Source organism: Macaca fascicularis, chromosome 8 (genome assembly GCF_037993035.2).
Source record: "Macaca fascicularis isolate 582-1 chromosome 8, T2T-MFA8v1.1".
In the NCBI taxonomy this organism is placed as follows: domain Eukaryota; kingdom Metazoa; phylum Chordata; class Mammalia; order Primates; family Cercopithecidae; genus Macaca; species Macaca fascicularis.
In genome coordinates, this window is record NC_088382.1 from 139,199,933 (window position 1) to 139,212,118 (window position 12,186).

Here is a 12,186-nt window from a genome sequence, read left to right on the forward strand (position 1 = left end):
AAGTGTATCATTGCAAGTCCTCCACCATTTATTACATACCCAATCTGTCAGATATGATGCCGGATGCTGTCTAGAACAGGAGATGAGCACTTGCATACATAAACATAAAATGTTCAAGGGTTTTCAGAGGGGAGCACACCTGACACTAGCAGGAATGATCAATGTTAGGGAAATACAAATAACTGCTAATCACTGCTAAAGTCCAAACAAACCTAAAATCTAACCATAATAATTGGAAATAGCTGCCTCCATGAAGTGCTGTGTCCCAGGAGTGAGGTGCAGGTTGTGAATATGTCCAAAGATTGTGTCACAAGTGAACAGAAACTTGCCAGAGTACACTCAGTGTCTACACACATAAATATGAAACATTGAGTAATCACTGATGGTACTCTCCAGCTTGGTTTTAAATGAAGCCAGTTTTAGATAAAGAGCCATAATATCTCTTCTTGCTGCATCATATCCTTCAGACTCCATCCACCTAGAGCACTTTTACTCATTATTTAAGTCTTTGGTCGAGTCAAACTTTGACTCTCACAGCTCTCCACAACCCTTGAAAAGTTAGCCCCCAAAGGATAGTGTACGTACTTCTAGTCCTAAGTTTTCAACAGCAAAGACTAGTTAGTACAAAAAAAAAGCTATGATTTCATGACCATCTACTATGTGCTGAGCTAGGCACTTTCTCAGAATGATCTCTTTTATTTAGCATAAAACACTACATGGTAAGTGCTATTAACTTCAGTGTATACATTTTTTTTTTTAAATGATGTTGAGAGAGGTGAGGTCACTAACAAGAACCCAGCTAATTAACAGTAGAACTAGAATATTCATCCAGGCCCATCTCCTCCAAATCCCACTTTCTTCCCTCTTAGGAATGTTTCTCAAAATATTAAATATGAAATATAGATACTGTTTTCTCTACTTTGCTAATTTTTATGCTTTACCTTTCATTGATGGCAAGTGGTACTGCTTTTCAAATTATGGTGGGTATGTGAAGTTTCCTATTTAAAGAGATTAAAATTACTTTTTGGATGAGAGTTTTAAAGAAATCTGTTATGTAAGTAATAGCACAATTCATGTGTGGCTATATCAAAAGCCACGCATGTGACACATCACTGACTGATGTCTGGGAAACACTGCTTTGCCTGGTAAGTGCTTCTCCACTTCCTTCATTTCTCACGTTATTTCTTGATCTCGTTACCTTTATGCCAGAGCCTCTCACCTCTGGGTGCACATAGAATTATGCAAGAATACTGATGTCCAAGCCCCCTTCTCAGCCAATTAATTAAGAATTTCTGGTAGTGGGCCGGGCGTGGTGGCTCACACCTGTAATCCCAGCACTTTGGGAGGCCGAGGCGGGTGGATCACAAGGTCAGGAGATCGAGACCATCCTGGCTAACACAGTGAAACCCCATCTCTACTAAAAATACAAAAAATTAGCCAGGCATGGTGGTGGGCGCCTGTAGTCCCAGCTACTCAGGAGGCTGAGGCAGGAGAATGGCCTGAACCCGGGAGGCAGAGCTTGCAGTGAGCCAAGATTGCGCCACTGCACTCCAGCCTGGGTGACAGAGCAAGACTCCGTCTAAAAAAAAAAAAAAAAGAATTTCTGGGAGTGAGACCTAAACACTGCTGTTTTTTCAAAGTTCCCCAAATAATTCTAGTAGCAGTCAGAGTTAAGAACTACTGCTACAAACTATGAACCCCTTTGGGTATGCCCAGTGCACAGCACACTGCCTGACACATAGTAGGAGATCAACAATGTTTGTTAAATAAGAAATGATGTTATCCTGGATTCTACCAAGTCCAGGGTTCTTTAATGAATCACTGGGGCCCATATTTCAGATCCTATCTCTCCAATATGTTCAAGAGTATGTGATGTGAGGCCTCTGTATAGGCAATCAGTCAGTTACAGGGTGAGACTATATTGCGACCAAGCCAACATTTCATTAAATAATTCCCAATTCCTCATTTCCATCAGGGTGTTGACTTTGCTCCTCTGTTTGCAGAAGGATTTGAGGTCATTTAACCCATCCATAAGCAGGAGGCAGCCATGCTGTGAGCAACCCTGTACCTAGAGGTGGTCTCAGCAGAGCCACTTCCTCATTGCGTGCCTGGTACCCTTGAACTCCTCAGAGCTACCTACTTGTGAACTTAAGCAAAACAGATAAGGCCTAGCTCCCAGCTAAGGATCTATGAGGTAGAGGGGAAAAAAAGGATGGACTTTGGGAACAAACAGATCCAACATTAAATTTCATATCCATCACCTCAGATAAATCACTTCCCCTCCGTGAGCACCCACTTCCTCATGTTTAAAAAAAATTATTAATTAGGTTTTACAGTATTGTTAAGGATTAGAGATACTGAATGGAAGCTTCCCACAAGTGTTTGGCACATGGCAGGTGCTCCACAGAGGTATATATGGCTTTTCCATGGTTGAAGGAAGGAATGAATGAGGAGATATATAAAGCTATACAAGCTAAATATAAAGCTATTACAAATACAAGAGTTCATACATTTCCCTCTTTTCCTTCTTTTTAAAGTCCCCTGTTTTAAGAAAACATAGCACTTTTACCACACTTGACCAGTTCCTTTAGCTGTTCTTCCTTCCCCAAAGAAAGATTAACTCAACAAGAAGATTCTTCAAGGCTTAGAAATGTATGTCACTTTATTGACATAGCTTTAGGTAACAAATAGACTTTTACAATAATTCTATTATTGTACTTTAGTTGAAAAGGATACAAATGTTGAAAATTAAAGAGACTTTGTTTTGTTTGTGTTTGAAACACAAAGCCTGAGGAAGAGCTAATTTGTGTGGTAAAATCTAGGGTTTAAAATAGTTCCCAAAGGACAAACGAAAATAACTCCTTGGACCCTTATTTTACTAAGAGCGAAACACATCTCCAACAGAGAAGCATTGCTTCCAAATCCTTCAAACAGCCAGACTTAAATCTCAGGACTGTGTTTTCATTATCTACATACAAGGGAAATCCTCCCTCCTGCTTATCGAGCAAATTCTCCTTGAGTTCCTGCTAGGTGCATTGCACCATTTCAACCAAACTTTTTTTTGAGATGGAGTTTCGCTCATCGCCCAGGCTGGAGTGCAATGGCGCGATCTTGGCTCACTGCAACCTCTGCCTCCTGGGTTCAAGTGATTCTCCTGCCTCACCTCCTGAGTAGCTGGGACTACAGGTCCGCGCCATCTTGCCCAGCTAATTTTTGTACTTTTAGTAGAGATGGGGTTTCACCATGTTGAGCAGGCTGGTCTTGAGCTGCTGACCTCAGGTGACCCACCCGCCTCGGCCTCCCAAAGTGCTGGGATTATAGGTGTGAGCCACGGCGCCCAGCCCAACAATATTTTTTAATACTCACCATGCGAATGCAACTATTTTAAATGTCTTATCTTTTAATCCTCTTTCTTTTATCTTATGGCAAACTATTTGCATCAAGTTATAGCATTATTATCATCATCATGACTACCATCACCACTATCATAATTACCAGTTACTACGTAAACTCTGCTAAAGTGTTTTACAGACATCATCTTAACTCCAATCCTTTCAACAGCCTTAAGACATACACGTCCTTAATACCTAGTTTATAGAGTAAGAAGCCAAAGCTTAGAGAAAAATACCTTGATTAAGGTCACATAGCAAATAAGTGATGAAGGTGGGACTAGAAATTATGCCTATTTTTGCCTAAAACCAAAGTCTGTGCTTAGTCCAGGTGAACTCAGAGACCATAGAAGTCACTGCTGAGATGAAGTTTGTCATGGTGCATAGAGTGTCAGAGCAATGACAAATAAAGGGATTTAGTGGCAGATTTTTATTTGGATATTCAACTCATTGCTTTGGCCTGTTTCAGCATTGACAGGTCTTTCCACAAAGGTCCTTTTCTTTTCCTGTCTTGAAAACACAATTTATAGGGAATTATCATGGTAGGATCCTTAAAGATCATCTAATCCAATCCCTCCTCATGCCAAGACAAGGAAGTAAGGTCTAGAGATCGTAGTTGCTTTGCTTAGGATCACACAGCAAGTCATCAATACAGCTCTCACCAGGGGTCTGGACTCCTGACTCCCATTTCAGTGTTCTTTCTGATATGTTTCCTTCTGTATAAACAATGCTATTTTCATCTTACATCTGATGTTTAGAGTTGTCTTGGCTGGTCTGATTATAATAAATTATGTGAAATAAAACACTTAACAAATTATGTGATTAGCCCTAGATAAACTCAAATGGAGAAAGAAGAGGAGGGGAAAAGACACTTCTAGCTAAGAAAACATCAAAAACAATGACAGAGTCATGAAAGAAATCTAGCTTAGTGTGTTCAAAAAAGGGAATTCATCTGGTATAACATGAACAGACACAGCAAGGGGAGTAAAGAGAGAGAATAAATTATTCTTCCCCTGAAGCCCATTCTAGGACCCCGGAAATACAAAAGTGACCATAACATGGTCCCAGTCTTCAGAAAACTTATAGACTAAGGGCTTATATCAAAAAAGAAGTAGGTATTTACAATACTATATAAGTGCTGTGATAGATGTAAGTCCAAGTTGCTACGGAAGCACAGAGTAGGAGCTTACAATCCAGATTTAGTGGGGAGTTCCTGGAAGAAGTGGCACTAAGCAAAGTCCTAAGGGGATGAGTAAGGCTGGTAGAGGACAAGGTCAATGAAACATCCATGACAAAAAAAAGAATCACCTTAAAGGCATAATGGCTTGTCTTCAGCACAGCCCAGAGTTCAATATGGCAGGTCATAGAGTGAAGAAGAGATTGTGAAAAGCCGGTGTAGAGAAAAGGCAAAGACCAGGATTCACTGGACCTTATACATTGTGCTTGTTATTTGTGATATTATCCTAAGGACAAAGGGGACCATTGAGAATATTTAAGCAACTGGTTGACATGATTAAATGCATTCTTTAAACAGATCATTATGACTGCTGACTGTTGAATGGAATGAAAGAGGGCAAGACTGTAAGCAGAGAGACTGGTCAGCTAGCCATGGCAATATTCTAGACAAGGAATAGCAAGGGAATGAGCTATAAGCTTAGGAGAAGTAGGGTGCAATTAAGCAATACGAATAAAGCGAAATCTTCATGTCTTAGAGATTGATTAGATGTTGAGAAGGAGGAGTCAGGAATAACTCCCAACTTTCCAAAGGGGGTCATTGGAGACATAAAGGGATGTTTAGCAAGATAAGGTATGTCTCACTGCCTAACATATGTCCCTGAAAACATGAAGGCCTGAAGTTCAGAACAGTGTTTTTGTTGACACTATGTTAACAACTTCTAAAAGGAAAATGTTTTTGAAATTTCCACTGCACAAGATATCTGAGCCTAATGGAAAGACTCAATTGAATAGATAGAATAGGTTGTAATGCCAGTCATTTTAGAGAGTGAAGGGAATAGATCTAGCCAAGTTTATATCTTGTCATATGATTTGGCTTTCATGACCTAAATACAAATCAAGATGTACTAGATTCAAACGTCATTTAATCTTGCCCAACTATGTAAAGAGAAGAGATTGTGAAAGCAAAACATTCACAATATTTCAGCAGGAATCATTAGATATCTTGGACACTTTACACAAAACACAATCCTAATGAGTGAATCATGAATTAGTAGACCCTGAGAGCGAGGACTTCTCCTACCCCGATGTCAAGACAATTTAAACTTCATGCAGAACGTGTCTGGCTACAAGAGTTCCAGCTTTTGCCAAACCTCATAGAATGAATTGGAACCATTTTACAGACCTCTACATTCTTATTGGGCTCCCCACCCTGAGCTCCGGCCCCTCTAATGCTGTGTTTCTGTGGGGATGATAGCTCTTGGGGCCTCGGGTTTTATTCAGAGCATGCCAGGACTTGGAGACATTTTAAACAAGTTAGAATCCATGTGTTGCCCTCAATTAAAGGTTTTGTAAGGCAAAGGGACAACAAGTCAGCCACCAAATATTTGGGTCTGGGGAAGTTTCTTCAACCTTTCTGACAGGCCAAGTGTGATGTGGCAAGCCAGGCTCCTGTCAAAAGCAATGAATAAGACAGAAATGAACATTGTAAAAATTAGGCTTGTCACCAACCTAAGCCACCGAACATTCAAATGCATGGCATGCAAAGTGTGGTTTGAACATTATGGCCTGGAAAGCAATAAGAATTCTGGGTAGGATTTGGGTAATTATGAGAAATGCTTGAAAAAAAAATCAACCTCAAAGTAAAAATGAATAATTAGAAAAATATCAATGGTCAGATAGAGGGTAGGAATCGGTAAAGAATATAAAATTTCTATGTAGACTCAGTATTGGTTTGCTTACCAAATTCGTTCATTCTGTGAGTATTTACCTAGCCTGAACTTTGAGTGTGTTTGGAAGTACTACGGAGGCTATAAAAGACTTAGATGTAAAGAAAGCTTTGAGTGAAGAGAGTGCTCCAAAAACTCTAATACAAGTGAAAAGTCATAAATTTCCTAAAAAATATCTATTTTCAAGGTCATTACTAGGTAAAGAGTATGGGGCTTGGGAGGTCCAGTATCTGACAGTCTTGGCTTTCCTATTTACATAATATGTAACCTTGGATATTACAGTAAAGGCTGACATACAGTGCCTGGCATATTGCAGATATTCAATACCTTCTCAATGAATGGATGAATGAATTAGCAGTGCTTCTTTTTTATTAGACAGGGTCTTACTCTGTCATCCAGGCTGGACTGCAGTGGCATAATCACCACTCACTGCAGCCTCAACTTCCTGGGCTCAGATGATCCTCCCACCTCAACCTCTCAAGTAGCTGGGACTACAGATGCATGCCAGAACACCAGGCTAATTTTTGTATTTTTGGTAGAGATGGAGTTTCTCCACGTTGCTCAGGCTGGTCTTGAATTCCTGGGCTCAAGCAATTCTCCTGCTATGGCCTCCCAAAGTGCTGGGATTCCAGCGGCCATTGCACGTGGCCATGAGTGCTTCTTATGGGCCACACAAAGTGCTAAGTGTATGCACATTCCCTCATGAATGGCAAACACCCTATGAGGCAGGTACTACTATTGTTCCTACTTTACAAATAAGAAAATTGGAGTTTAGAGAGCTTACATACCTTGCATATGGTCGCACAGCTAGTGAGTAGGCAAGCCAAAACTCAAATCCAGCCTTTCTCATTCCAGAAACAGAATCTCAAATCTCTGTCTTAGAATAAATTGTTCTTATATGGAATAGGAATAGAAAAAAATCCCAGGAGAAACCGAGAAAATCAGTTTTACCTGAATCACCATCAAGCCTACCAGTTTCTACTCAACTGAGCTAGTTCACACAAGGTAAACAGCCACATGGACCCTTGAAGTTGACTTTATGGTGAGAAAGTGTCCTTAGTGCTTAGCAGGACTATGAGCCAGGGATGAGCAAGGAGCTTTCATACTTACTACCTTAGTGAACTCTCCCTACAATCCAGGAAAGCAGGCATTGGTGCTCGCATTTTACAGAAGCAGTAGAGGCATGGTTTGAGCCCAGGCTTATCTAGATTATATCATAATACAAGCTCCATCCAGCCCCAGATAAAAATTAAAGGACTTGCTGGCCCAGATGATACTTTCCTCTCTTCTTCTTATTGAAGATCATGACCTTTTAGGGAAAGGAACTTTCGCTAAGTGTGGACCTGCTATTGAAATGATACTGGTAACTGGGCTTTGCAGTGCAGATCACTGCTAATCGTGTCAGAACAATAGGTTCCTGGAAGGGGAAGTCACCGTCTCATCAATGACAAGGACAACAGCTGGGCAGGCAAACTGATGAAGTAGACTTCAAATCAAAATTTTAGAAAAAGGAGGCTGGGCACAGTGACTCATGCTTGTAATCCCAGCATTTTCGGAGGCCAAGGTGGGTGGATCACTTAAGGTCAGGAGTTTGAAACCAGCCTGGCCAACATGGCGGAACCCCATCTCTACTAAAAATACAAAAATAAGCCAGCATGGTGGCAGGTGCCTGTAATCCCAGCTACTTGGGAGGCTGAGGCAGGAGAATTGCTTGAACCTGGGAGGCAGAGGCTGCATTGAGCCGAGATCGCACCACTGCACTCCAGCCTGGGTGACAGAGCAAGACTCCATCTCAATAATAATAATAATGATAATTGCCAATAATAATAATTATTATTATTATTTAAAGGAAGTGGCAAAAGTGATCTTGTACAACTGAAAACTAGAAAGAACTAAAAACATGAAAGACTCTGGAGGCACACAGGAAAAGAAATAAAGTCAGCAGCATTGCCAAGAAGAAACAAGAAAGAAAACACAGCAAACAATTCTAAGGCCTCTAGATGCTTCCACCCAACAAACATATTGGTTAGAAATGTAGAACTAAATTAAATCCAAGAGTTTCTATCAGGTATCATGTTGTAATATGAGGTATGAGTACAGAAAAAAACCATGATACAGATGCCATCATAGGTAAGAGCAGTGGCTCTAAGTCAGACTTGACTTCACGTCTCATCTACCATTTCTAGGTGAATAATTTGGGCAAGTGGCTTAACCTTTCTGAGCCTCAATTGCCCTAACTGTAAAAGAAGGTCAATAACAGTGCCTCATTGGGTTACTGTGATGATTAATTTTTTAAGTGTGAAATGCTCAGCACATAATAAAATGCTCAATAAATATTGAACATAGTATATTATCATCGAGAATATTACAAAGGATTAAGGAAGCAGATCAGAGACAGTTCCTGAAACAAGATGTTTTAACTATGTCTTGAGGGAGTGTAAAAGTTCATGAGGTAGAGACTTTCTGGGGTGGGTGAAGTAGCAATTAATGGTCGGGGGGGTGAGGTGAGTGTGACAAGGTAGGCTGGTCTCTGCCTCTAGCATTGCCCAACCCCATTCACTCTCCATTCTATCTCCATTCATTTTCCATTCTATCTCTAAGTACAAACCCAATCCTGCCACTACCCCTGCTTAAAACCTGTAAATGACTGTGTCTGGATTCAGGATAACATTTGAACTCTTAGCATGCAGCCTTTAAGTGATGTGCTCATTCCATGTCTATTTATTTAGCATCTACTATATGTCAGGACCTGTTTCATAAAGAATAATAAATGGGCCTTGACTATGAGAAATTCACAGAGCAGCGGAGAGAAAGATGAAGGACAGTTTCAGTATATTACAGTCAGAGCTATGATATTTATGCCTACAACACTGTGATGAAGAAAAAGACTCACACCTCTTTTAGATTTTGGTAGTCTCATGGAAATCTTACAGTACAGATATGGTTGAGCTGAGTTTTCAAAACTAAATAGGAGAAGAATAGGAGAATATCTAGAAGAAAAGATAGGGAACAGCATACGGAAAAGGACAGAGGCAACACAAACTGCATATCAGTGGTATTCTTAAGAGTCCAGTGTTGCTGGAGCTTAGAGAGGTGAACATGTCAGGCTGCAAGAGACAAGGGAGATCAGTAGCCAGCCAGAGACTAGATCAGTGTTCTAGGATGCCATGCGAAGGAACTGGCCCTTTATCTTGTGAATAACAGAGAACCTGAGAAAGGTCATGCTCAGTGCTGCGAATATGGTCTGAACAGGGGCCAGAAGAGAGGGAGAGGGATCACTGAGGGGCTCTTGCAATAATCCGGGCTATCCAGGATGAATGAATGAACATACAGATGAATGAATGATCATATAGATGAATGGTTCTGATAAGTTTTGCTGGAGTTTCTACTCACATGAGAAAAGGAAGTGGCTTTCACATGCTTTTCAACTGCTATCCCTTCCCCCACCCCCGGCACTCATGAATGGTTTCTCTCTTTTGCACGCATGTGTGTCTCTTCCTCATATACTGATTTCAGAGCTGCAGCCTAAGCGTCTTGTATTGTGCTGGTTATATTTAAACAATTCACTGTGTGAGGCAAGTGCCCAAACCAATTAAATAGAAATCTTCAAGAGTCCCAGACAGAGAATAGAAATCAACAGTCAAGATATAGTTTGGACCAAAATGGTCATCAATTAGAGCTATTCTAAGATTGCTCTAACCATAGAAGAGCAAAAATGAGGGTGCTGAGAACAGGCAAAGGTCTGAAAAGTGGGCACAAATGGTTAACATTTTAAGAGGATAACACTGCTCTCAGATATGCCACAGAAATGCAGAGGCCAAGGCTAGTTGTCTTTGATTCATTGATTTACTAGTATTAACACACAAAATTATATGTGTGCCATACAGTGAATAGTAGATGCAAAGATGAGTAAGGCACAATGTATACCTTCAGGAAGCTCCCAGTTTAGTGGAGCTGAATGGGAAGCCAGTTAAACATACTATGTTGTAATAGCTGCTGAGACATATGAAAAATAAGGGAGCACTTCATTCTACCTTAGAGTAAAGACAGTCTTGACATGAAAGTCAAGCAGGATCTAGAAGGGTGAGTTAGGCTTTGTAAAATCAGGGAAACAGCTCATACAAAGACATAAAGGTGTGAAAATGAGGTAGGACTTGGAGAACTAGAAGAAGAACTTGGCCAAGTCTAAACACTTAAAGCTGAGATCCTTAGTTGATGATCTCTTTGTCATTCCCTCTTGTACTCATGACAATGGTTTCAAAAGGCAGCTCCCTACTCTTGGCAGCAGAAAGGCTGAGGATCAAACACTGTCTTCAGATAGAAAAGAGATACTCCTAATCAGCACATCAGGAGACCTATGACCCAACCATTGTTAAAAATGAAAGCAATTAGATACGGTCCTTCTACAGGGAACTTCCTAAAATACATGTCTGAGATTATGAGCCTGGTCAGTTGCATGAGAAACAACAGTGAAAGCTAAATTTCTTTCCCAAGTCTGGCACTTACTTAGTTGAATGACCTTAGAAACGTAAGAAACTCCCTGAATCTCTGTTTCTTAATCCATGAAGAGGGATGAGTATGTGTGTGATAATTCCCATTCCATAGGATTACTGCAAGAATTAAATATGACATATATAAGATGATCATCACAGAGCCTGACACATGTAATGAACAAATGTGAGCCCCCTTACCTTCCTCCTGTCCCCTTCAGTCCTGGATTGAGTTCAGTGCACACATCTTGCACAGAATAGATGCTCATATATTCTTGGTTTCAGTGCCTATCAACCTCCACATAATTCCACTGGATCTACTGAAAGATGGTAGAAGACGGACAGTCATAGTGTTTACTATGGGCCAAATCCTTCGCCCATATTTGCTCAATTTTCTTAATTTTCACAATTCAGTGAAGTAGCTCAGTGAAGTAGCTCAGTGAAGTGCCCCACTTTGCAGTCGACAAGCTCTAAAGCTCAGAGTTGAAGTGACATCCGAGGTCATTCATCTAGTGACATAGTAGAGTTCCGTGCCCACCATGATATTCAGACTCTCCAAAGGTGGCCACTTCCTGAGATGAGGCTGAGGTGATCTCAGTCACCTATGCAAACCAAATCTGGATATGATTATGACTTGCACCAGAGTGTCATTGTCTTGAACCTTGCTCAATTACATCTGCCAGTATCACCTGCGCATCAGATCCAACATCCGCATGACTTGCTCTGTTCAAGGTGGTATTTCTGGAACTTTTTTATTACTGATAAACAACAAGAAGAATTCTCATGATACTGAAAGAATCTGTGAGGAAGTGGCCTAAGCAATAATCTATAGGCTTTCTTAATATCCTACATGAGTACAAAAAAAAATCAAAAAACAAACAAACAACAAAACAGAAAATCACCCAAATGAGTGAGATTTGGCACAGTTAAAAATGTGCAAAATGTCCTTTGTTTCTCAGTATCAGTCATTTTGGGGCCACTTTGGGGAGGTTTTGTGCCTTTTTTTAAACTTCCAGATTTCATACTTTCTGTTCAGCTTTTGCAACTTCCCATGAGTACAGTTATAAAGAAAATAGAAAAAAACAGAACCTCAGCCCTCTTGTATCATTTTTAAGAAGGTGCCTCTTGCCAAAGAAAATTTGGACCATAAAAAGCCCTTACAGGTTTGCTTTAGCTCTCCCCTTCAAGAGCATTATTTTTCTTCTTTTTTTTTTTTTTTTTTTCTGTTAAGTAAGTAGTCTTCGGATGATTGGCGTTGCATATCTTTGGAAAAAATTCATGCCAGACTAGTCAAATTGTAACGGCTGCTATCATCAGTTTGCAATGGTTTCCAAGTTAGTCTCCAACACAGAAACCACACATACACACAACTACATAAGTCTCCTCTAATTTTGACGTTGGAAA